The sequence below is a fragment of the Gymnogyps californianus genome, chromosome 13 (genome assembly GCF_018139145.2).
Source record: "Gymnogyps californianus isolate 813 chromosome 13, ASM1813914v2, whole genome shotgun sequence".
NCBI classification, from domain to species: Eukaryota; Metazoa; Chordata; class Aves; order Accipitriformes; family Cathartidae; genus Gymnogyps; species Gymnogyps californianus.
The window spans coordinates 20899337-20926933 of NC_059483.1; the positions used below are offsets into that span (position 1 = coordinate 20899337).

At 38.0% G+C, this 27597-nt stretch overlaps 1 protein-coding gene across 1 annotated transcript in view; it reads left to right on the top strand.

Annotated features, from left to right (window-relative positions):
- ATP2B2 (ATPase plasma membrane Ca2+ transporting 2) overlaps positions 1-27597 on the top strand; it is a 413794-nt gene that overhangs the window by 138857 nt on the left and 247340 nt on the right. The gene's annotated exons all lie outside the window — the stretch shown is intronic.

Consider the following 27597-nt stretch of genomic DNA (forward strand, 5'->3'; position numbering starts at 1 on the left):
AATGTTGTAGTTCACAATATTTATAGAATTTCATTACACATCACACCTGTTAATTCCCCATCAAATTGAGGATAGCTAACCAAAGCAACTTAATTTGAAGAAAAAGGACTCTGCCATGAGATCTTAATGATTCTTTCCACGTATTAAGTATATTCACTGGGATTATTCTGGTATTTTTCTACCTCTAATTGTTTGTTAAATGAACTTATAAGGTCCTGTTGTAAATTAGACTGTAAGTTGTTTGGTGCAGGAGTTGTGTTGTCGTGTGAATTTTGATAGACAAGACATTATTGACCACAATACCATTTGTAGATTTTGAGTAATTCTGCAATCCAGAATTCAAGCTTTCTAATAGATCTTTAAAATTTAATTTTTGTGATTTTTATCTTTTTCTAAAGTAGTCCTTTAACTCATATTCAGAAATAAAAAGAAATTCTCCTAGAAGAAATTCTTAATGTTTTATGCGAACTCTCTTACAGGGAGAACTCCTATTGCAAAATGACCTATATCTTTATTGCAACTGATTTGAAAGAGCAAAAGGTCAAAAATCTCCTAATGTGTTTTTGAAATCTGTGTGTCAGCACAGCGCATTTCAGAAGGGCTGTTGGGAGTCTGTAGAAACTGCATTTCTCTTTTGATTTTAATTTTATACCTGGAAAGGATTAGGGGATATTCATTTCAGCTGATGGCTAAAGGGTAAAACAGAAAATATTTTTAGAATGGAAGATGCATATCAGAAAAGATACGCACTCAGAGGAATGTGGTATGAGGAAGTATTTCTGTAGTTTCATTATTTTATATGAGTGATGCAGAAAAAAATTTTAGCAAATTTCTTTCTATCTACTATGCCAAATCTCCGTGTTTTATTTGCTATTAGTTGGTTAGTACAATATTATTCATGACCTTGTTCCCTACTGAAAAGATATTTTACATAGCAGAATATAATCTAAACAAAAATATAATTTCCTAGAGAGCAATATTTAGCTGTTGACTTATTTACTCATTCTGTCTTTCCATCACCTATTATTTTTCCAGAGCTGCTCTCTGTTGATAGTGACCTTGCAAGGTGACAGATTAATTTCAGTGTTTAGGAATTTGTGCAGACTGCTACTCAGTCTTGTATTTTACAATATGTGTATACAATACATAGTATTCTTTAATTCAATTTAAAGCAGTTTAACCTTGGACAACCTAAACTTAAATGCAGGAGAAGCTTTAAAAGCTCATCCATCTTTTTCCTGCTCTCTGCTTAGAGTAGCTCTTATCTTCCTCCTGTCATTGGAGAATACTTTGCCTCTAATCTCTCCAGTGGCAGGGCAAAGCAGAATTCACTGAAAGATTATGGTGCCTGGCTGCAAGATACACCCAAAATCTGTCAAAAATCTTAGTAGCCACAATGAGTCAGTGACAGCACTAGACTACAACGTACAAATGCCAGCTTCTTGCTTTAACCTGACAGGAGGAGCTGCCCAATACAAAGAGCCTCATTACAGGGCAGTGAAATTTGGCTCTGTGCAGGTACCACTGTAATGGAGACAGTCTGTTGCATAGAGTTACTTTAGTAGCTACTCTTAGAAAAACAGCCACATCACCTCCAGTCCTCCTGGCTTCTCCTCCCGAAAATGTATGTAATAGCTTAACTGCTTCTGAACTGCTTAGATTTTTAAACACCAGTGTGACATTTCTTTGGCTTTTGGGAAACTTTTTCGCTATCACTGATATTAGTGTAGCAATTTTAAAATAGGATTTAGGGAACCTTTTTAACACTTTTGCAGCCCTGTTGAAAACCATTGTAGGTTTTGCAACTGACCTGGTTTGTTTGTTTTGGTTTTGTGGTTTGTTTTTTTTTTTTTTCCCCCAAACTGATCCAAACAGTGCTTATAATACATGGTACAAAAGGTGCTGAGAGGAACATATTAACAGCTGGGAGCACATAAGTTCATTAATAGTTGAGACTACCCCAATATATGTTTTATTTGCTATTGTTGGAAAAATTAGTAAAAAGCTGTGAGAGCTAACTAGAAAAAGAGTCTATAACTTCTGAGAGAGATGGAAAATTCACTTTTTGGCACCTGTGCAAACCATATAGTTTCCTGAGCAAAAGTGATTTATGTTTTGATTTTGCACAGCAAATATACACTACATATAGATGTTCTCCACTGGGACATTACAATTGAGTTTAATAGCTTGAAATTAGAGAAACTCTGCGGTCAGTGAGGAATCAGTATCGATGGAATAACTACATTCTTGTGGAAGGTAATTATTTACCTTGAGCAATGTCATGTTTGTAAGGTTTGGTGGCGTTGACATGGGCTGCTGTTCCATCACAGCTTCAGCTGATATAAAAACTGGATATTGGCCTTTCTGGTTTCAACTTCTCTTGCAGTCATGGTCCCAGTCCTGCCTTGTACTGGCTCTTGCACTCATCTTTGAGCTGATCCGAGTCCAACGTAGGCTGCAAGGAAGCCATGGCTCCACGGTGGAAGAAGCCTATGAACCACATAAAGCTGACACTGAGGTTGAAGGAAAAGCGCTTAGATAACAGGAGGTGCTTGAAGTTTCATTCCTCAATAGCTGGCTGTCTGAACTTCAAAAAATAGGATCAGTAGCTGATTTTGTTAAAAGAACTACTTATGTAGTAGATGTGCTCCATTCTTTCCAGGGACAGCAAACATACCATCACTTTTTTCTTGTGTTTAACCCTGCAGTGAGCTGTCTAGGGAAGGAAAAAAGAGCAGAAACATTTTTTAATGGCACTTAGGGGAAGACTAAAATAAGTTTTCCACAGATATTGCTCTCTGAAATGTCTCTTCCTGAGGTCAAAACAAGCTTGAGTGGTCACACATGGGAAGCAGGGAGAGCCTGCATCTGAGGAGGAGGATGTGGCACTGCTCTCTCTGGCAGGTGGCAGTTGTTAGATCTGCTTGAGTGTACTGCATTCTCTGGTACGTTTGCTGGCTAAAAGAGCTACTTAGCTTCAAAATTGAAATACTTTATGGTTTGCATTGTAAAACAGCTTTGTAAGGAACCTGTAGAACCTGTGTCCAAGCAGAAAAATTAAATGAAACAAAAATTCATGCAGTTTTTCTGTCATGAGGTTGTTCTTGGATAATGGAGCAGTGTGACTCTCACAAAGACATTAACGTGGATGACGAGGTTTATCTGTCACTTATGAATGAGGAATCTGAGTGTACAGAAGCTTCACGAGCATGAGCAAATATACAGCTCTACACGCAATAGTTGTGCAGAGGTTAATTTTGTGATTCTTACCATGCCTCATCTAATATGATAATTACTTTTGGCACCTTTGTGTCTAGGCCTAATTCATCTTGCAAAGATAAGGTAATAATTTACCACTTAACCTCATTCTTCATGTGCCAAATAACACAATAGTGCAATAAAAACTTAGACATACAAGTTGGGAGTAAAGAATGGAGGCCAATATCTTGGGCAAAAGCAGTATTTGAACAGTAAAATAGGCAGGATCAAAGGGAAATTCTGCCTCAAAACAAGTCACGCTTTAGCAGAGTCTTGCATTAGTATTTTTATTTGGTAAACTGAGATTTGCTGGGTGAAACGTGTACAATTCTCCAGCAAACATTTGTAGATTTCAAAAGAGGACATGGTTCAGGCAGTATTGCTGTACCATTAGTGGCATTTTATGGTAGGCTGTATGAAGTTGCATGTTCCTAGTTAATTTTTAGTTTTGTACTACTGCTTAGACACACTTTGTGCAAATATGCTTTGGTCCAGGCTAAAAAAAAAAAACAAACCCAAAACCTGAGACAGTTTTTAGTGTATTTGAAATTGGAATGGCACAAGTTAGTCCAGATAAAGAGGGGAATATTTAAGAATTCCCAAGGTGAAAGAGACTGTAATTGCTACTTGGCATCTAAAGTGTAGTTGATAGCTGTGTTGATGCTTTCTCCATTAACTCCTGTGTGTGTGAGTTATGTTTACAGTTGAATAATTGTTTATATGTAAACAAAGCTATTGCAGCTTTCTTCCCCTCTGTAAGGACAGTTTTAGCTTAATTATGTAGAAGAGATATGTATGGGGAGCTGGGGAATGTTCATCTTGTGATTCATTTTAAATTTGCTTCCTGTGTATTTGCTACTTGCCACACTTAATTGAGGGTTTTTTTTTCTTTCTGCGTGGAAGAATGTGCGTTCTTTCATTCTGTTTTTAATTTAATAGCTGACATTTTCAGTCTTTCTAGAGAATTGAAGAAAGGTGAACTGTACCTTCTTTTCTGGTCACCCAAGTGGGCTGATATACTACTGTCATTTCTCACTGTGGATATTTGAACAACTGTAGAATCACTTTAGAGTTAATCATATTGTGGCTTTCTTACGGTGTGATACAATAAAAATCATGAATTAATCGCTTCAGTGGACCTTCACTCCTTACAGCAAAGTTTCACTATACTGTAAATTCTTGGTTTTATGTCAGTTCCCTAGAAGTAGTCATTATCACCTACACACTTGGTGTCAAGTGCTGCTTTCTAAAGAGATTAGTACCTTTTCCTCCTCCTCCTCCTCCTCCCCCCCCCCCAGCTTGCTCAGCTAAGTAGAAGAAAATCCAAATTACCGTCAACCATACCAGGGTTGGAAGACGGAAAATAATGTCCCTGATTTGGCTGCAGTTTCAAGGAGAGAAATGAGATGCAGGATTTTATTCCCCTTCACTAGCACTTCTATGCTGACCTAATTTCACCTGACGTCAGTAGGTTTAGCGTGGTAGGTCAGAGCAGAACGGGGCCTGAAGTCTTTCAAACCCTCTCCCCACGCTACAGAGTGGTTAATTAAGGAAACGGGTGTTGCAAAGTAGACACTATGGAAGAAAACACCGGTGTTTGCTTTCTCTGTAATAGGGAAGGGAAGCAAAACTGCAATCAAAGTAACAATAAAACCAAATCCAAATCAAAGGGGTCCTTGAACCAGAAAACAATTTTTTTTTCTTTGTTACTTCCGTAACATACCTATGCCTATGAGAAGATTTGGCTAATTGGACTCTTATCAGTTATTTGCCAGTCACCTGGCAACAACCACTCATACCTCTTTTATAAGAGCATGAATTTGTTGTCTTTTACCAGGAAGGACTGACAAAAAAGAATAGTGCAGAGGTGAACTGGGGGAGGGGGGGGGAGAAGGGAACAAAAATACTATTTACTTTTTTCCACAGTTGATATCCCATTCACTTGGACACTACCTGTGCACCCAACGAGGAAACCCAGAACAAGAAAGAAGAATGGTATCACAAAGGAAAAAGTTAATAAAAACAGCCCAAGCAACACACACTTGCATCAGTAATGCCTGCTTTTGTAGAACAGAAAGATTAGCAGCATTCTTTGATTTAAATTGTGTTTACAAAGGTGAAACAGAGACAATAGAACAAGCTGTTAGGAAAATAGGAAATGCTGCCACATTGGAAAGATGGGGGGGGGGGGGGGGCATTTTCTTCCCCATCTCTTAATTTTTTTTAATTTCCAGTCATGCCAGCTAAGCACTCAATCTGGATGTTTCTGCTGAAATCTGCACTGAAACAATTCTAAAAGCTTTTACATTTTCTTTTGCTTCCTGTTTAGCATTCCTTTGAAACAAATGACTGAGATTAAAATTCCTTGCTTCTGTCTCTTTCTGCCTTTAAGCAGACTCATGCAGCCAGAAGCATAAGATTTTGTGTTTGGATAGTTGTCTTAATAAATAAAAGACTATGTAACGTAGACTGCAAGATTTAAATTCTGTAGAGAAAAACAATGACACCAGCAGTCTGGACAATGGCGTTTCAGTGTATTCTATGGAATTTTTATTTCAGAATGTTCAATAGGTCTGTTCCGCTCATCTTTTGTGGAGGAGTTTTATGTTTTTGGAGCAGAGGCTTCTGAACTGTGGTACTAACGTCACTAGTGGTACACTTCAAAGTGGTGTGCAGAAATGGCAGCTCCCAATTCAGTCTGCACAAACTAAAAGCCTTTATGCAGGCTGTTCCTCTGCTTGATGGATTGGCCTGATTTGCTGCTGTTACATGGGAGCTGCTTTCTTTGCAACCTCATCACTATGTTCCACACTATCATCCTGCGCAGGACCTTGTTGGTAAGAAAGCCGACAGTTGTTGTTGGTCGTGGGCAGCTCCTCCATGCAGGCGAGTGAGCCTGTGCAATAAGACAGTGGGCAAAGATAAGGGCATTGCACTGGGGTTCAGGTTTTGTGGAGCAAGATGGGAAACAATTCTGGAGGTGCAGAGGGTGAGGTCCTACTGCCAGTGTTCGTGCACAAGTAAAGTAAGTTTGGAACTCCTTCCCTACAGAAAGCAGGGCTGTTAGTGTCACTAATGTTTTTCATATTTAAATAGTGGGCATATAGATAAAACAAACTCTTCAGATCAGTGCTTGTAACTAGGAGCTTAGAGAAGACAGACACAGAATTGTAAAAAGGTGGTGGTAGGAAAAAAAACCCTAATACTGGAGGTTTTTACGGCATTCTGGAAGCACTGATCTTAAAGGTCTTTTCCAACCTAAATGATTCTATGATTCTATGTGTGGGGATTTGAGGAGATGCTCTAGGTGTTGCTCAAACCACACAGAAACTTTACATTCACTTAACATAAAAATTGTGTGTGTTCTGAAGAGTTTTTTTGTTTGTTTGGTTGGTTTTTTAAGAGATCCTAGTCGAAATCTAAGTAAGCAGTTACAATTCAGTTTTATATCTGAAAAGATCTGGAAATGCTTTAAATTAATAGGGGTCATTTTGACACATGGAGCAAAGAGTATGGGATGTGGAAGGTAAGCAAGAAAAGTAGGAGTTGTTTCACGAGGTCGGACAGAAGAGCTGGGCTAGCTGGGGTGGAGTTCCTTCAGACCTCAGTCTTGTATTGACTTCCATGCTTGATAAGTCTATGTTCTGAGAATTGACCAGAATGTATGTAGGTTAAAAATTGGGATTAAGGCCCCTTGAACAGCTCTGAGGTTTTGTGAGAATTTGTGATGGATGTTGAAATTAAAACTAGATCTTCCTAGCCCTGAGCTAATACCGTTGCAGCACGGTCATCCTCCTATCTAGAAATCTCTTCTTTCATTATAGGCTTGTTTATGGCTTTGGCTGAGTTTACTAGAGACACAAACTGTCTGTGATACCCAACTTGAGAAACTTTCATTGAAAAACTATTAAAAAAGCAGCCCCTCTCCCCTCACCCCAAACTGTTGAGCAGTATGAACTCCTACTTCTTTAAGCACTGTGAAGAATTTAGAGTTGTTAATGCAAGTGTGAGTTTGGAGCTCAAAAGAGCCTCAATTAATGTTTCAGTTGGATGGAGAGGAAGCACTTTATTTGAAGTAGTATTTCGAAAAACTATCTTGGAGGTAGTTTCAATACGAGGAGTAGAACTGAGCTCAGAATTGAAGGTATTGTCCTGGCCATAGACCTTGGTGGCAGGCAGTTGTTACTGAAGGTGCAAACAGAGGAGCCATTGGATAGATGAGGACATGCCTGCATTGCTTTTAGGTAGAACTAGCAAACCTAGTTTTAAGTATCTGGCTTGAATACTGATAATATAATTGGGACAGAATGGAGTTCAGCACAAACTAATTGCTCAGTTCTTCACTCAAGTATTTTTCAGGATGATATAACTGAACATAAGCTGTGCTAACTTTCATTCTTTTACAGCTAAATATACATCTCTAGTCTTGTTGAGCTTGAGCTGATTGTGTGGTGATGAGGAGAGAGGCAACATTTTATGTAAGGCGTGTGTAGGAGATCTGAGAGAGATCTCCACAGGGATCATATTAGAGCTTATAAATGTGGAAACAGTTATTTACAGATGAAGTGCAGAGTAAGAGAGGAAGGGAGTAAAGGAACTGAATCTCAATGTTATATTATCTCCAGAGAAGTGCTGAATATCACACTATTTGCTCAGTATAAACTGAAATCGATGCCTGATTTCATTAGGTGCCAAATTTGTAAAGATTGGCTATTGGTTTGAAAATCAAGACTTCTGAATAATCTCACTTGTGATGCTTTATCTTCTTAACAACTTGAGGTCTGAAGCCTTTAAAAAAAAAATTTTAAAAATCCAAACAGCTCATTAAAGTTATCACTAAATCTTTGTGAAACTGTTTTACTTAAACTTGACTTGATGATGTTTTTTGTATGTCCAATGGCAAATTTTTTAGTTCCTCTTGCTGAGTGGACAAGTACTGCGCAAGTCACTAGTTGTGTTTTAATATAATTACTTGGATTGATTCTGTAAGGGATAGGAAAATTTAATTCCAGGCCTCCATTTCCTTGTACTAGTTATGCATTTCTTTCGTTAACATTGAAATCACTAACTCACTCTTCTCGTGCTGATTCTGCAAACACACGTAGCATATTTTACTGATGTAACTTCATTGCAATCACTTTCTTTATTCATATTGCCCAAATAAATCATGTGTTTAAGTTTTCTCATGAAACAGGAGAAAAGAAACCAGATTTTCTTACAAGTGAGGTAATTTTGCTCTTTATAGACTGTGATTTCAGGATGTCTGTCCTTTGTTTGTGGTGATGATTATTTTTACCTTCAAGAAAACATAGGATCCAAAACTTGTAGAAATTAAATATCCTAGTGTAGATTCTTACTTCATTGCTGTTATACCTAGGATTTGTATGATTCATGTTTTTCCACTGGATTCCATAAATACCATATTGAAGGATTTCAGGTAGCTTCCAACACTGTCCTCCATAAACCATGGTCATCCTTTTATGGCTCTTTTTCTGTAAGAGGTAGGTAGACACACAGCTTCAACTTGGAAACGGGCAGAGCAGAATTATCAGAAGTTTGTATGTAAACAGTAGAAAAAGTAACAATTTTTGTGCCTTAGTATCTGGCTATATGGGAATGAAAGATAAATTTGATATTATTGATGGAATGGAGATAACTGTTTACAGTAGCACTGTGGGTTTCTGTGTTTGGAGTGGGTTTTTGGTTGTGGGGTTTTTTTTTCCTTAACAATGTAATTTATTTTAAACTGTTAGAATGTATTGTTATAAAACTTGGAAAATTTCCTTATCCACACAGTTTAAGGCTAGTCTCTAGTTTTATTAGTCAGTTCTGTAACACGAACTAGAAATTATATTTGATGAAAGGATTCTACAAGTGTTAAACTTAAATGCAAGCAGGTACTCTTCCTTCCAGTGTATTGAGTTTCTTTCATCAGTTGGTTTACAAATAACTCCTTTCACACGCATTGAAATAACATACTCTAAAGGAAATTAACTTATTCTGATTCTTAATAATGTGATAGACTTTCAGTTTATTTCTGTGTAGTTATTTTTAGTTTAAACTGTGAGAAAGTAAATGATGTAAAATGAAGTTCTGTTTTCAGAAGTGTCAGAATTTTTTTGTAATCTTGTAGGAAGGAAGAGACATCACAAAGGTGCTTTCCCAACTATTTTAGAGGATAGACACAGGAAACAGTTCTTTTTAATTTCCTTAATAACATATGATCATTCTCATAGCTGTACATTTTCTCTGAAAACTATTCTGGACTATATGGAGTGCTTTGCTTTCTGCTAGCATCAGTGGCAAGACTTCAGATGACGTTATTGAGAGTCCGGCTACAAATCTGATGTGGGATGGGTGTTTCAGCCTTTTGCATATGCATAGGACACTTATTTAGCTATAAAATGGTCTTTCTGAAAACCAAGGGATACCATTTTCTCTTAGGACAAATTCCTTTGGACAACTGCAGGATTCTGTATGTTTATTAGTTTAAATAATAGGTTGAACTGTGGTCTTGTACAGTATCGTGTAAAGTTGCTATGAATTTTTTTCCAGTTAAGCCTGTGAATGCACAGTCTGTTTTCTTCATAACAAATTAAATTGCTTTTGGGAACTGAAGGTGTTGTTACTTGCTTTGCTGAGCACACTGAATGGAAGATGGATCAGGTTGCTGGAGAGCGACCTCTTGGGCAGCTCTAAAACAATTTAGAGCTCCTGAAGGCAGGTTCAGCGGAGTCAGCTAAAACACGACAACCAAATGCCTTAGCAAATGAATGCAAACACTTCAGGTGGCACTGTGGACTGCTGCCAGCGTTGAGTACACGAAGTGTTGTGTGTAATCATTAATTAAGGGGGACCCCAGGATTTTCATAAAACAGGAAAAATCAAAGGCTAACAGCTAGTATAAGATGTGTCGTTGAGAAATCATTGCCTTTTTTAAAGAATATTTGAGCTTAGCATTTAGGTGTTTCTTTAGAGAATTAATTATTTGAAAGTCAGTGCTAGTACCTATCATCTCAGTGGTTTTGGGAAGCTTGTATTTGAGTCTTCTCTCCCAATTCACAGCAGTTATATTTACAAAAATTCTCTTATTTTAGAAGTGGAAAACAGAATTTGGAATTCTGTTTCATTATATATTTTATTATTTTATCTCTTACACATAGTATGATCTTCCATTGTTGTTCCTGAGGTAGAATTAACGAAATGGCAAGAGGGAAAAAACCTCAGTGGGATTTCATTTTACAAATAATATGCTGAGGGCTCTCATCACTACTTTATCTAAATATAACGCTGTAAGCATCTCTGTTGCTTGTGAATAAGATGATGTTTGGAAGCTACAGCAGCTCTCAGGAAACCTAATTTTCCTTTCCACAAATCAAAGTTAGGAGTATTAAATATAATTAATTTGGAATATCTGTGTTTAACTGTTTTATGGTATGTAAGCACAGAATATTTAGATGTCTTTAGTGAACTAAGTTGAGGACACAATGCAGGACTGCAAAATTTATTTTTATCCTCAAGGTCAACTAACATCTTTGAAGACTGACATCAGTGTTCAAGAAATATAGGTCTTAATCCTAACCTTGAATGTAATTGTGTAGTTTTACTGTATACAATTTTATATATATATAACTATATGCATCACTTATTATCTTCTTTTCCTTGAGCTTTTGAAAATAACTCTATAAGCTGTGTATTTTTAGAGACTGGAATGTCTGACTTGGACAACAAAACAATGAGATGTATAACAAAGGTATGTGGTTCATCTTCGTAGGGAAGTGCTGTGTAAAAAAAAAAAGACTATTTGTATACAGAAATTATTAAGGAATCCTTCCAAATATATGAATTTCTAAGAAGTAATGCTATTTCAAGTAGAATTTGAGTAGCAGCCGCTTATCTGATGGTGCTGGACACTTTCAAAATTATTAAGCTGACATGGCAGAGAAATGCTTAATGGTCTTAAATTTTCAGACCCTTAACAGCCCATGCATGAACCACCTTGTAACAGTTTAAAGAGGGGGAAAGAATGATGTTTTTCTGGCTTTGACTGGTTTACAAGTGCTTCAGACTTTTCCCCCCTCTTGTTCCCTTTTTTGGAGTGATTTAAATAAACTTTGCTTATTTCTTTTCTTAACCTTCCAGTGAGGCTTTTGTATTTATTTACTAGTCATTTACTCCCCCCCCCCCCCCCCCCATATGTTTATGGATATTCAGATGTTAGCATGATCTTCACATATTCATCAGGTAAGGGCATACGCCAGAGAATGAGTAGTATGGTAGTTTAGGCCAGCCTTAGATGGGCAGAGGCTGTTCGGATTTTTATCACTATGATCTGCAGTTTTATTACTGGACGTTAAGACATCTAACAAATTTATTTGGAGAAAAAACTTTGCTAAGAGATCACGTCTATGAATTAGCCCTGGAAAAAGGTGATGGTGATGTTAGTTGTCCAGATGGACAAGTTCTGGATGAGACCTTGAGTTCTGGGCTCCTGAATTTGCCTGCTGGTTCTAGAAGACTTCCCTGTGGTCTCTGTAGCCCTGTGAAGGGGAATTTGCCTGTGTTTGTGATGTAAGCTTACGATGACCCACAGTGGAATATATCTATCATTTTTTTTTTTTCCCCTGCAAAATAATGTGTCCTGTTCTTTGTGCTTAAAACTAGTTGTCACTTTCTTCCTCCATTGTAAACATATTCCTAGTTCGTGAGCATTGTTAGGGTTTTTTTCAGTGAAAAAAAGTGCGACAATTCTTCCTCTGAGAAAAGGTAGTTAAAAATCTAGTCAACAAATCGTTCAAACTTCATAGTCTCTGCTCCCTGGTAGGTTAAACCTGGGTGTGATCCACTATGACTTACCATAAGGAACAAAAGTGTTTTGGGTTCTTCCTTCTTGGTCTTCTGGTTCTTGTATTGGCTGGCTACTTTACAGCATCCTTGGGGGAGATACTACCATGCATTGTTTGCCCATAAATCCTTTCTTGACCCATTTCTGACCAAACACAAGGATAATTTTTTTTTTAAACTCTTTCTGAAGAAACAGAACTTTCCTATTAGTGAGGAATGTAGTTATCTGCAGCACATGAATGTTTCTGGTGAACAATTATTATAATGCATAGTTTGAAGGATTATTTCACTTAGGGAAATACCAGAAAATATTTCCATGTAGTCACATTCCTGGTTTGAGAGACACCATTTAAATCCTCACTCAAGTCCCTATTCAGTTCTGCTTCCTGTTGCTACCTTGTGAATGACATCTTTCACAAAATGTTGAAGACGACAACATTTATACAGTGCAGTGTAGGTACCTGTCAGGTCAGCAAGATCAAAAAGTGACATCTCGGGCTTGTCCATACATGCGGATATTTTGGAGTAAATTAATGTGAGGATGTGTTTGTTCTGGAATGCTCTGTGTCTTTGAAAGTGAATTAAAGAAAAACAAGAAGAGGCAGACACAAAAGAATTGTGTTTGGATGTGGGGTTATTCTAGACTAGATATTGTGGGTTGTTTTCTCCAATAACATTTTTGTTCACATGTAGAATTCTTCTGCACTAGATAGCCTCCTTTATTGTAGAACAATGTTTATGTTTTGGCAAGCCCCTAAGCTCAGTTGCTTCAAAAAGTTTGGAAATTCTGGCAAAATTGTCACAACTATTGTTTCATACTCTTGAATCTGGGAGTACGAAACAGCTAATGGATCTTCGTGACATGGTTCAGTCTGGAAGTCAAGCATGATGCCCAACTAATCTTCATTGACGGTGTATTTTTATTTCATATACTGTCTATATTTGTTACAATAAGATTTGGGTCTGATATTTAGTTTAATATTTAATAATGTCACTAAATATTTTTGTATAAATTATGTTGTATTTGTAAGTAAATATTCATGATTACTGTGTCTATACCAACAATTTTTTTAAGCTTTCATATTGTAAAGCTCAGAAAAGAAATCCCTTTGCTAAAGAATTTGAACACTTATTTCAAATCTGTATATAATTGTGAATACAAATTCCGAGTTCTTAGAGTAGTGTATTTATATATAAAAGCCACAAACAGCCATCAAGATAATTTCAGATCAGGTTTAACTCTATAGCTGAACTCCTGGAATGGCTTTTGTGAGAGGTATTCCCAGATGTTCTGGTGGAAGTGAAAGGAGCGATCTGTTGAAGTTAACACTTTTTTTTTTTTTTTTTTTGCTTTGTTTTGGCTGAAGTGCAGCCGTTCTGTCAAATCCTGTCATGAAAGGGAAGGACAGGACTGGTATAAAATGTTTTGGAGTGTACCAACACATTCCAGCCAATACCAGTGAAACCCTTCAAATCACCGGAGCCGGTCTGTGAATTACCATAGTCGGGCTGCCCATGCTGGTCGGGGAGCCCTGGTGATGTCAAGCCAACACAAACTGACCTGTTTTCCCAGGGTAGGAGGTTGTGGCATGGGGAAGGACATCCGAGGTTAATAGTGATTTATGTGACAGGAGGGCTCCAGTTTCTTCTTTCCACACAGAGGCACATCAAGAGCTGCATGTCTTTTAACTGGGCTTTGTGGCCCTGCAGCAAGGAGAGACTGGTGGTGTTGGAGGCGTGGGGACAGCCACCTGAGGAGGCTAGGGGTGGCTGTGTGGTCCCCTGGGATGAGGCTCCCGGATGCCCTGGGGGCTGCCCGGGTGTGTACGTCACCATGCAGGATGACTACTGGCACTCGCAGAACAGGTCACAGATACTGACGGCTTAGCAAAGCTTAACAGGTCAGATTGCTTTACCCAATAAGCTATACATAGACTTTTATCTTATTATATTGGAAAAAAACCTCAACACAACAGAAGTAATTCCCTCAAGGTGATTAATTTCTAGGAAATACGTATCGTAGTTGTATTATTTGCTGAGGTATCAAAAATCCTTATTTAATAGTTTGTTAAAATTTTGTTATCCCTTTTTAATTGTTGAGAGTGATTGAACCTTGTCCCACTGTTATTTCCCTTTATGTTAATCATTTGCTTTTACTAGAGTAATATATTAAATAATGCTGATACAGGCTTCAATTCTTAGCCATTTGATATAGTCTTAAAAAAAGACTACAATGGTAGTTACTGTGTCAGTCTAATGAGATTTACAGTAAGGATATCAAGGTATGTATGAAAAATCCTTATATTTAAGAATGAAAGCTTAAAGAATGTCTTAAAAGGAGGATGCATTTTCTTTTTAATAACAGGCTGTATTTGTACTTTAATTCTCTGCTATTATTTATTACTGTTTGTCTGAAATATGACTGTAAAAGTTGAGCAATTTAAATAGAATAACATTGGGTTTCTTTTTTTAAGGTGCAATCCAAGGTCATAGCGTGACCTAGCTATGTAAAAGTGGTACTTAACTTGAGATTCATATCTATATTGTAGTCATATGCAGTTTCACAGTAAAGGATGCTCCTTCAAATGCATCCTGGCTTTGAATATACTTTTCAAATTGAAGGTAAGTGGTTTCCTGTAAGGAGCATTAGCCAGTAAGAAGGAAAAACAACCTCTATAAAATTGTGGTAGTGTTTTGCATCAGTGATATCAGGACAAGGTACAGAACCAAAATTCTTATTTTAAACTTCTCTGTTTTTTTCTGGGAGAATAGTTTTGGTGAGGTAGAGATGGGTCCATGTAACTCATCTCTATATACAAAGTTTCAACCCTATTTCCAAACAACCCTGAAAGTTAGGTTGTTTGAAGTCTGTAGTCTGATGCAAACTAATGTGATCCTTTTTAATTGTAGAATCCTATAATTTGAATTTAAATGTCAGTATCCTACCAGTGCCTCTAAGGACCTATAATCTCCATTAAGACCAAAAAACCAGTGATATGAGACCAAAGAGGAAGTCTAACAGTCCCTTCCAGAACACAGAGAAGGGAACTCTTATGGTGGAAAGCCACAAATGACTTTTGAGTCCCCCTACTAGTACCAATATGTTATGTTAAGTAAACAGATTAATGCTAGAAGACAGTTGGCACAAGTCCTGTTTCAAAGACTGGCACACTTACGGGGTTTAAATGTGTACTAAATGAAAGGATAATTCCTAAGCATATTGACTATCTCATTCATCAGTTCCTAAAAGTTGTGGCACCCTCAGAAGATTATTCTTTAAAGCTCTTGTTAGGCCAGTTTACTGGTTAAGATTTGTTCTGAGTGTCAAAAAATAGTTTCTCTCATCTGCATGTGATATGGAAGATTCTGTCTTTAAACTAAAAAGAAGATGGAATGCTTGTATAATACTGTTTTCATATTCTTAGGAACATCTTAGACTGTTGAGATCATGAAGAAGCTGATTTCAGCTGTGGATTTAGGTTTAGCTGTATCAGATGTTGCAGATGCTTACTCTGGCAAATACAGATCACTTTGGAGGAGATTGTTAAGATGCTTCTCTGTCATTGCTGTGGTTAGACAGTGGCAGTGAGCCAGGTTTACTTAAACTTTATTGGGAAGCTCAGGCTTATTAATGCTTCTTCCAGTTGGCTCTGCTTTCCTCAGGTTTTGTTCTTCTTGAAAGGGCCTAATGACCTGCTTGGGTGATCCTGAGAGTCTGGTTTTGTTTTCTGAGGACTAATGCTTTAGCAGGGAGGGGGACAGCAATGCCAGCCCAACCTTGTAGACATCTGGTCTTTTTGGGCATGGCTGGGAATGGAAGAAGAAAAATTTGTGTATTCATAGATATCAGATGGCAGAGATTGAAGGACGGGAGGTAACTGCAGTGTTGGCTGTCTGGTAGGTTTCCTTTCAGATATTGAGAAAGCTGGGATTCTGATCTAGGAAGTGAGCTGATCGGGACTGCAATAATTTATCAGTCAGAACACGTAGTAATTTGTACAGCAAAATAAATGTGGTAGATATAATAGAATGGTTCAAGGCAACTACGAGCTTACGTGTTTTAAATGCATGCTTCTTCTCTCCTAACCTTCAGTACTTCACCAAGTAGACTCAGGTATGTCAAATACACTTCCCTCAAAGGCAGGAAAGAGTTAACCAATCAAGCAGCTTATAACCGCTGTAATTTAAACTAGTGAATATACTTATTTTATAGTTAGGGAAATTGAAGCACAGTGGGATCAAGTGACCTACTAACATCTCATAGTCAAGAAACAGCAGGGCAAGTCCTTGAATTTGAGTGTTCTGAGGTCCCTCTCTACTTCTTTTATTAGGTCATGTTGCTTCCTAGGATAACAACATGTTTGTGCAGTTTGGAAATGCAAGCTGTTTCTTTGCAGAAATATTACTGCAGAATGTTACAAAACTGGAGAAACACCGAGTCTGAAAACAGATTTAATTCTTGTTTTTAAAATGTAGCAAATGAGATTTAAAAATATGAAAGGCTGCCAGTCTCTTGTTCTAGTTTAAGTATCTGGGTTGTGATTAGAAAAATATTAGAAATCTGCTGCTGATTTCCAGTGCTATTCCTCTGATTGGACAGCCTCACTGAAAAGGAGGTCTTGGTCCTCGAGATCCTGAAAGAGGAATTAAAATTATGTTCCTGTGTTTCCTGTCATTAATTATCTCATAAAGACCTTGAAATGTGCTTATGATGTCTATCACCAGCACATATGGAATTAAATTTTTCTCCAAAGAAATTAGGTAGATTCTTTCTTTTGCCGCTGAATATTTTCTGAATTGTCAGTTGAAGTTTTACTGGAGAAGCAATTTTTCAAGTCACATTTCAAGCGCAACAGCAAAAGTCTCATTCCTTTCACATCCTGTAAGCATTGTTGTGTTTTCTAAACTTAGTCCCAAGAAGCATCTTTCTATTTTCCTTTCCATTTTTCTGCTCCTTTTCTGCTCCATTTCCACTCCTTGCCCCCAAGTTAAGGTGTTAAACTGTTCTGTCGGAGCTAAATAATATGCCACTGGATGCTTTAATAGGCATGAAGATGTGCTGACAAATCTTCATTTCAGGAGAGGCATTGTTCAGATGTTACGTTGTTTTGCAATGCTTTGCTATTAGATTTTGTGATGAAATATCCAGAAAAAGTGCCAGCTACCATTGTAGCCGTTTTGAGTTGCACATGCTGAAAGCCAAGAGAATTGGAAAATTTTACTTTTTTCACAGTTGTGTTTAAAAAAGTAAAAAAAAAAACCAAAAACCCCAACCCTTTAAATTCTGAGGTCAGAATGTTACTAGTGGTACTATTTACTAGATGGGCCATTTCTGGGGGTGGAATTGCTATTTTTAGCTTTGGTTGTAAGATACCAGTGTATCTACCTGCTATGTATAGCAGGTATTCCCTGTGTTAAGTGGTTTTGTAACTTTGAGGGTAGTGAGTGCATACTAAGCCCTGCAGCTGGAACCTCATTCTTATTGCAGGAACCAGACGACTTCCTGGCATTGACTTGAAGTAGTGCAGGTGTTTAGCAGCAGGAGAAAGGATTTGTAGCATTTCTTGAAGAGTTTGCAGTTAGTAGCTTTAAGTAAGGACAAATATAATCTGACTCTTCATTCATAGCTTCTTGATTCAAAAACAGGGCAAGCTCCCAGTGTTGTGCATGGTGCCATGACATAGTAGTTCAATTCTTGCTCCAGAAAGTGCATCTTCTGGAACTGAGCTCAGCGTTAGTGGTTGGCCTCCTGTTGCCCAGGTGGCAGCAGGATGACAGATTTGTGATGAAGGTAGCACCAACGCTAGCAGTAAAATACACACAGCACTGTGAACAGGCTCCAAACCGATAAGCCTAGCACAAAGGTTAATGGCTTGTTCATCTTCTTCTGTGGTATGGTACTTTTGAGGCCCTACATTAAATGAGCACTGGGAATATTCATGTGAAAAATTGTTCGGTTGGATTGGGTATATAATAATATGTTCAAACTAGTATTTTTCTCCTTTTGAACTTTTTTTTTGTTGTTATTTTCCTCCTCCTCTTATTCCCTTGCCTATTCTGTTAATCAAAAATAAGAATTAGAGTATTTCCTGATTAAGTGTAATGTAGGCATTATGGTTGTCTACCTGGGCTGAAGTTTCTGTAGTATGACGCACAATCTTTGAGAGCAGCAGTCCTCAAACTGGCAATAGCCAAATGTATGGAACAAGTTTTTATACTGTGTTTAATTTCTTGAAACTATTCCTCTCTTCATCCAACAAAGACAGTTTAAAAAAAATCTTCTTTAATGTATTTTGGTACTGTGTCAATCAACCTTTTATTGCTTTTCAAATTATCTTTAAAATTTGTACCGAAAAAATGAATTTTAGTAGCCAAATAATTGCAGATTATTTTAGTATCTTCCTGCTTTTCTGACAGAGCAGTAGAGGTCACCAACACTTATGGGTCTTGGACCTAAAGACAACATATCTTAAATATAACACGTTTTTGTTCTGTTACTGTTTTATTCAATGCTTGAATTCAGTTTTGAGCCTGCACTCCCCACTCCTTAAAGCTGCAGTTTGTACTAAAGACTTGCTAAGAAAAAGGGGACACGTCTCTGCTTAATATAACACAAAGTCACTGCATATAGTATCCTGGCATGCATGCAATTGCCTGTAGTTTTGTAATGATAAAGGCAGTTTCACATGAGAAAAATCTGTATTGATCCTAGTCCTGATTTACATTTTACATCGTTAAAAAAAATAATTGATCAGCATAGATAAAACTCCTGATCAATGATCCTAGCTCTTTTCCTTTTTTTTTTTTTTTTTTTAAATAGCTTCCATTTTGGTGCAGTGCAGTACAGACTTTTGGTTTAACTGGCTGAATTGATATTCTGAGCAGCGAGTAAGGCAGGATGACAGAGCATCAGCACAGCTACGCCTATTAGTGCTCAAGGAGGTACGCTTACTTGCAATTGCCCACTCTGTCCAAGACAGAGAGAAGTCACGGAACACTGCTGTCCTAGGATACTACAGAAAAGATTCCAACTTCTATGTATACTGTTTTATACATACTTCAAGAAAAACATGATGTTTTTCTGTGTTTAGTCACTATCAGGATTGAATGGTTTGAGGTACAGAATTTGAAGTTGTAGTTTGAACACAGTACATGTACTGATCACAATTTATTACACAGAAAATGTTATGCTTTTTAAAGGACTGATGTCTCTGTCTTATTTTTAGTACTTGGATTTTTTTTTTTGCACAGCCATAACATGGTATTCCATTGAAAAAGCCTTTTACATTTCAGAATCCTACATGTGCTAATAATTCAAAATAACAGGTAGATTTTTTAAAGAAATAACACAGAATAGATGGTAAGAAGCTCTAAATAAAATGCACTGATTCCTCAAAGTGTAAGGCTGTCATTATCATGAGGCAGAGTGCTTTATTTTATATGGTTTCAAAAAAAAGGGGGGGGGGGGCAGAAAGCCACTCTGGCATGCATGTATGGTTTTACAGCGTATGCTAATGTGACCAGATCAGATTAAACAGGAGGGTATTTTGCGTGCTTCTCCTGTATGGGTTTTAGATTTCTGGAAGGCATGACAGAAACACAAATACAACAAAAACATCACAGCCCTGCAATAATTTTTTGATGTTTTCATTATAATCAACATTGTTCTTATATAAACAGAAAGAGAGCAAGAGAGGGAGAGCAAGCTGTATCTTTGCAAAAGGTGATGATGAAGTAATTTGTAGGAGACATATGTTTTTGCATTTGCTGTCAAATGTATAATTAGTTAACAAAGCTAGAGAAACATTTGGTACTCTAAGGTTCAAACCCCAGCCGACGCAGCCTGCGCTCTGCTGTAGGGGCGCAGTGGATTTGTTGCTTCCCTCGGTCCCCTTGCCCCCTTTTGTACACAACCTTTCGTTCCCCCCCTCCTCCTTCTCAAATGATACTGATAGGACTTGACAGTCCTTGTCCTTGAAGGTTTCTCCCGTTTCTGAGTAAGTGGCATATTCCTGGTAGTTTGCCATCTTCCGTTTTTGTCATTATCCCAAGGGAAGTATTAAAATCACAAACAACAACATGGTGGTTCAGTCCATTTTTCTTTCAGAGAAACATTTTCTTTCCTTACGATGTCTGCTGTTTGCTTTCCTTCTTTAGCAATCTTACACTGCAGGCAATAAACATCCTCTTGCGCTCTGCCAGTGAGATGCTCTGGCAGAAACCTCAGCTCCCTCCCCACCTGCCTGCTGGGATGGTACAGTCTGCAGAGGGACTCCTGTAATGTAGCTCAGCTTATCAATCCCTTACAGATGCCGAACGGTGATTACTCCGCTGTGTAATTGAAATCATTTTGGATTTGTGATGATATCTTAGCCAAGTAAGTAGCGACATCCACAGCATGAGAATAATAAAAAAAAAAAAAAAAAAAAAAAAATCTTTCCCCTTTCCGTTCTGAGCTTGTTTATTTGGCAATTTGCTTCTCGTGAAGGCGCAAGCTGATGAGAAAATGGTGTGGAGACTGGGTCTGAGTGATGCATTAGATTTTGGTTCATGCCTTGTGAATCTCTGGAAAGGTAATGCTGCAACTTCTGTAGATTATTCTGTAAGGTCAAACAGAAACTGCATAGCTAAAAGGCACTCTTGCATCAGAAATCATTCACTGAGATTTTGTAGGCTGAAAATTCAGTATGGTCTTGTTGTTTTTTAAACATATGGGCTTGATTTTGGTTAAATCTGTTATTTAGTGATGAGGAAAACACGTGGATGAGATTTTGCTTTTATCATTGCTGGTAAGAATTGGATGTGCCTTTTTTCTTTCAGAAGTGAAGTGCAGAAAAGACACTAAAATGTGAGCAGTGCAGTTTGACTTCTAACTTTAACTAATGTTCTCTTATGATAGGCAAAGACATTTCTTGTGAGGAAAATATGTAATCCTCAACTGGGTTTATTTATAGAGCTGCTTATAGTTTTTCAATGTGTATGTTTGAAAGTAAAGGGCACACAGATTAAAATAACCCAAACATTGCCTTTCTATTGAAATGGGTTAGAAAATACTGTTAAAGAAGGAAGGAATTTTATGTAATTTCTTTTAAGCATGCATGATGTTTCCTATGGTAAGGTGGGGAAAGGCTTTCTGTGGTGTATGGTACAACAACTAAAAATTCTGACAGATAGAGTTTTTTTCTTTTAATTTTTTTTTTTTTTTTTAAAAGAAGAGTCAGCTCCAAATCCCTGAATGCTGCATGGAAAAGCTTTTGGCTGTTCATGAAACATACAACGCTTTAACAGAAAACATAAGATTACAGGAGTCATTTCCTATTATGTAAAGGGAGATTCTGTGTGTTTGATCCCTGCCTGCAGCGCTGGCAGCTCATCTGCCCAGTGGTCCTGGGCAGCAGACAGCTCTTCCCCAACCTCTGATTTACTGACTTTAAGTTGTCCTATACAAGCTGGGGCAGTTGCTTGTGCATTGCACGTCGTTTCGGAGGACTAATGAGACGATGGCTGTAGGCAGTCCTGGAGCACTTAAGCAGCCAGGAGCAGATGCTTAGCCCGGTGCTTCCCATACCTTCTGGAAGGTAAGTATTGAAGTTGCTAAAAGGGAATGTGTATTCTTTCATAGTAAAACTGTTCATTTTACCGTTCACATGCATCCAAAGAGCTGCATGCTTATTAGGACTTCTGGTCAATTGACCTCCTGATTACATTCTGTTAGGGACTCTGTTAAAGGATTGCAGAGATATTACACAAGTTAGGATGTTTGAAAGATAGCTGGCACGCTTAATATGGAAAAAATTGCACTTTTATTGCTGGGATTTGTGGTTAATATTAGATATATGCAGTATGAAATTGATAATGAGGGCTTTTTGTTAGTCTTTGCTTAGTAAAAGGAGATTACAGATCTACTTCATAGTCCACAGGGTTTTTTTTATGTTGAGATGCATTCCTGATTAGCATTTAATTTGTGAGAGGTCATCCATATGCATGACTAGCTCTTGTACCTTGCTCTGAAATAACTGTTTGACTCAGGTATCCAGCAGGTCTTTGATCACATACAGCTTTTACTTTGTTCATGTTCCTCTCATTTTAATCGAAATTGCTACCTGTGAAGAAGCGTTTCATATTTTCCCTGTAGTGCTGGTAAAATGATTAAGTTTGTGAATAAGGCAGTAAAATAAGGCTTGTAGATAAGTTGTGTATAGTAATGCAGCATGAATATTTTTTCCTTTTTTTTTTTTTTTGTGTGTGCCCCCTTTTTCATCCTTTTCATATGTCTGTCTTCATTTCTGTGGAGAATTGATTTTGGCCCACATCAATGGTAAATATACTTGCATTTTCACAGAAAAGGTAATTTTTTTTCTGTTGCAAATCGAAACAATGATATTTCTCATGCTTTCTGCATATATAAAAAGGTTTCACGCATGTATATTGAAACAGCTTGGAAGAGTTTCGTGCTTCTCTGTAGGATTACAGGTTACAGAAGACGTGGTAATGATGAACTAGGTATCATACTGCTCTTTTAAGAGCTTCAATGAAGTGACTTTTGTGAGTGCTTTTTTCTTTTAAATTTCATATCATGTATCTAGGAAACAGTTTTGAAGGATTATTTTTTTTCCCCTTTCATATTCCCCCAGCATTTAAAATATACAGCTTATCTTTTCCAGTGCTGTGGAATTTGGGATGCAAACATTTTTTTAATCATACTTAAAAAAAAAAATTCCTGAATTCTGAATACTGAAAATGTGAGCATACATTCTGCTAATATATAAGAATGTTACAAGTGTTTTCACTTTTTAGTTTTCATCCTGCAGTTCATATTGTCAAATGTCAGTTGTGTATGTAGTAATTCCTTGTTACATTTTGAAATAAATGTAGAAGTTTTGACCTTGTAACTCTCTCTCACACTCACTGAAACCCCATTATACTGCAGTAGGACTCCAGCAGCTGATAGTTCTGTAAACTGAACCCACCTCCTTTTAATAAATGTAAATACTTTCACAGGTCGGACTTAAAATAATGTTCTGAAGGGAAGAAAGCGGTTTATTTGATTCACCCGACTGTGGAACCTTGTAGAGAATAAGCTTGCCTTTTGCCAGATTTTTCATTATGTTTTCAAGGAGAGACAAAGAAGGATATTACAGTTCACTGGAATTTAGCAAGTATTGCTATGCCTTTCTGGCTGATTGTTGAAAGTGAACAAAAACTAATTACATTCATATTATACATTATCTGATCAACTGAAAAAAACCCCTCACGATTAAAACGACACATTTCTGAATAATTTTAATACGTCAGTTGAAAAAGGGGTTAAAAAAAAAGCTAAGGATGATTATGATGAAACCATCTGCTCCTAGAGAGGTGTTTTTGTTTCGTTCATATATTAAAATGTGTTGCTAAAGCTTAAGACAGCCTCTCTCATGCTTTCATTAAGATTCTTTTCTTGTTGAGCCAAGAAGGTAGCAATGAATCCACTCTGAATGGAGGCTCCCTGTCCGTATGGCTGAGTTGCAAATCGAGCAACAGAAATCTGTGTGACCGGGATAGTTCTGCTGCCTCTGCAGCACCTGCAGTCCAGGCGTTGTGCTTGCGATTAGGAAACCTCAGCTTGGATTCAACTTGCCAGGGCTTTATTATGCACAGCAGGGATGCTCAACACTGTAGGACTGTATAAAATTTATCCTTGTATATCACCTATGTATACATTGTGTTCAAAGATAATACATCCTTAGTGGAACAGTTGCATAATAGAACAATATTCCTTCCTAGATAGGTTATGTTTTGTATGCTAGGTTTTTTATATGCAAGTATATATAAATAAAGGATGTATAGGCTTATATAGGTTATATAAATATATAGGCTTTAATTTCATACATAAAGCAATGAAGATGATCAATAGCATTTTATTGTAATTTTTATTTTAAAGTTTGGTGCCCTTTTGTACAAAGCATAAACATATGGTACAATTTTAAGAGCTGTGCGTTTTTTGCTTGAAGTTTTACTGGTTTTACTCATGTCTAGGGGAAAAAGTATGCTTTTTATGTTATTTTTCTTGATATATGGTCTTGGTTTGTGTATTAAAACTTGGAGATTTGCAGTTGAGGAAAAAGAATCAATTTATAATAAAAGGGTTGGGAATGAAGCATATTTTAAAATAGCCCAATAATAGAAAAATAGTTCTAAGAGGCTGGCATCACTGTAAAACGCAGGACATGTTCCTTCGTAACACTGGAGATCAGTGAAATACGAAGACTCAGAAGTGATGTGGGATGCCTGCTTAATTATCAGACTTTGCATAGTTGAGAAATGGTAACCAAGTTACAAAATACTTCCCTTCTACCACATTGTATATGAACAAGTTCATCCTGTTGGTAATATGTTTTTCCTTGGTTTTTAAAGTAGCCATTGCACGATTAAAGCATATAGGGCTTGTGCACCAGGCTATCAGAGAAATGCTAGAAGCAGTTCATGTGAAGACCTAGAAGAGGACCAACAGTAATAATTGTGACTTATTTGAAAGAGTTTGTGCATTTTTTTACCTATTGTCTCCTTTCCACACATGGCGAAGGTGAAACGAGTGGAGAAGCTAGCTAATTTCAGAGTCACAGAATCACAGAATAGTTGAGGTTGGGAGGCACCTCTGGAGATCCTCCAGTCCAACCCCTCCTGCCCAAAGCGGAGTCACCTATAGCAGGTTACTCAGGGCTATGTCCAGTCAGGTTTTGAGTATCTCCAAGGATGGAGACTCCACAACCTCTCTGGGTAACCTGTGCCAGTGTTTGACCACCCTCACAGTTTTCTCATCTTTAAATGGAATTTTCTGTTTGTTTGCTCTCATTGCCTTTTTGCCTTTCACTGGGCACCACTGAGAAGAGTCTGGCTCCATATTCTTTACTTCCTCCCATCAGGTATTTATACACATTGATAAGGTCCCCCCTGAGCCTTCTTTTCTCCAGGCTGAACAGTCCCAGTTTTCTCAACCTCCAACTTGCGTGTCAGGTGGTCCAGTCCTTTTATCATCTTTGCATCCCTTCATTGGACTTGCTCCAGGAAGTCCATGTCTCTCTTGTACTGGGAGCCCAGCACCAGACAGAGCACTCCAGATGTCTCAGCCATGCTGAGTGGAGGGGAAGGCTCACCTCCCTTGGCGTGCTGGCAATGTGCTGTCTAATGCAGCCCAGGAGGCTGTTTGCTGCCTTTCTTGTGAGGACACATTGCTGGCTCACGTTCAACTTTGGGTCCACTAGGAACCCCAGGGCCTTTTCTGCAGAGCTGCTTTCCAGCCAGTTGGCCCCCAGCCTGTCCTGCCCGGGGTTATTCCTCCCCAGGGGCAGATGTCCCCTTTGCTGAACATCCTGAGGTTCCTGTTGGCCCATTGCTCCAGCCCACTGAGGTCCCTCTGAAAGGCAGCTCAACCATTTGGTGTTACCAACCGCACCTCCCCATTTTGTATCATCTGCGAACTTGCAGAGGGTGCACTCAGTTGTATCGTTCAGGTCATTAATAAAGACGCTCGGCTATTGCATTGCAAGAAGTCACTTGGAAGGCGAGGATTAGACCTGGAACTGCAGTTTCAAGATTTAGCCCAGAACTGAAGCACTGTGATACTAAAAAAATGCCAAAATATGGTCAATACCCTGGATATGTTTACAATTAAGGGTGTGGAAATTGCAATATTGAAGTCCAATACATTGCATCAACATCCTAGATGCACTTTGGTATGTATATAAACTTTTTTGAGGATGAAAAAGGAAAATCAGTGATTTAGGTTTACTAAAAGGTTATTTTATATATTAAAGAATGAAGACTCACAGCTGATGAAGTAATTTCAATTGATAATTTCGTTCACTGCATTTCAATTAAAGTGAGTTAAAAATAAAACTGTATTAAATGAATTAAAAATAAAATGAGTTTTAGTCCAATATGATTTGAATCTTGCTGAAAAATCTGTCACACAAAATGAGGAAACAGGATAGGGAAGATGCTTATCTGTTAGATGTTGGGCAAAGAGATAGTTCAGTACAGTCATCTCCTGTCCAGTTCACTGGCCTTCCTAGCTCCTGACCTCTGGAAATTAGTTAGGCATTTGAAGTAAATGACACTCCTCATAGATACACTTCATCTGAGATGATTTTTACTTAGACAAGAGCTGTCTTCAGTATGATAAGTTATCTTCCGAGCTCTTATTTGAATTGTACTCTATAGTACAATTCAGTGCAACCTTTGTATCTCAGTTTAGGACGAGATACAGCATTTTAAATGTCTTCAAGGATTGCTCCCTCTGTATACCCCAGCCAAAGTCTGGTAAGACAATTCCCACCTTGCTAGAGACAACAGTCAGCTTACCACAATTTTAAAGTAGTGGTTAAACTGCCCATTGGGTTGGTTTAACAATTATTTTAGGTGAAAGCTAAGTCCCTCTGCATACTACAATAGCACTGTCAATTTATAATAGAATGGAAATTTTATACTGGCCTTTAAACATAAGGTCAGATAGAGTCAGTCTTAAGTGTTCTGGGAAAAGTGTAAGTAGAAATACCTCAAAATTTTTCCATTAGCCAACAGGCTAATTGAAGCTAATCCAGCATATGAAGAACCACAAGTATAGGCTCATGATGACCAGGAGTAACAGCTTGCTGTCAGGGTGAACATCCTCTATCCAGGAGAGCTGAGTTAGTCAGCTGTCGCAGGTGAGGCAGGAAATGACAACCCATACTGGATTTGGATACTGGGGTTTATTCAAGATCCAACAAGTTTAGGGCTTTTACCCTACTTGATCTCACACAGAGGCTGTCCTAGGCATCCCCTGGCATTTGTCTCCATGCATCTCTGAGAACTCCTGGATCTCCCCTTACTTCCAGGGTCTTTTGTCCAGTCTTCACTTTTTTTTGTCCCAGGCACCCTTCTTTTCTCCGAGACCACTGCTTTGGGGAACACTTTTGTTCAGCCTCCTTTTCCTTCTGGAACTTGAGGGCCTCAGTTTTCCAAATCTCAATAGTCCCTGCACAGAAGCACAACGTGTCATCAGCCTCTTTGGTGGGGCTGTCTCATGTCTCTTCATTAATTGAATGTCCCACTGTTATTTAGTCCAGGTATTACCAAAACCTGCAACCAGCCCATTCAGGTTGCAGCCAGCAAGAAGGTGGCTTATGCATGAGAGTCAAACAGTTTTGGACATATTTACACCCTCCCACTCATCCAATTATATGCTGTATTCTGCATTTAAGCCATTTTTCACCTAAAACTGTAGCACGCTTCTTCACAAATAGGAACTATGAGGACCTCCATTCCTGTTGCCTTGATTACCTCAGGCCATTGCCTTTCGAAAGCAGACGTTGCCATCCACAGTCTTTGTTGCAGTACGTTTCTGTGCATTGGTGGACCTTGAGAAAAGAGCTACGCTTCACAGAAGTATGGTGACTATTTATTTTGGCATGTGCAATATATATCGTTTGTCTTACAGGATGGTTGAATATATTGTAATGGTCATGCTCAGCA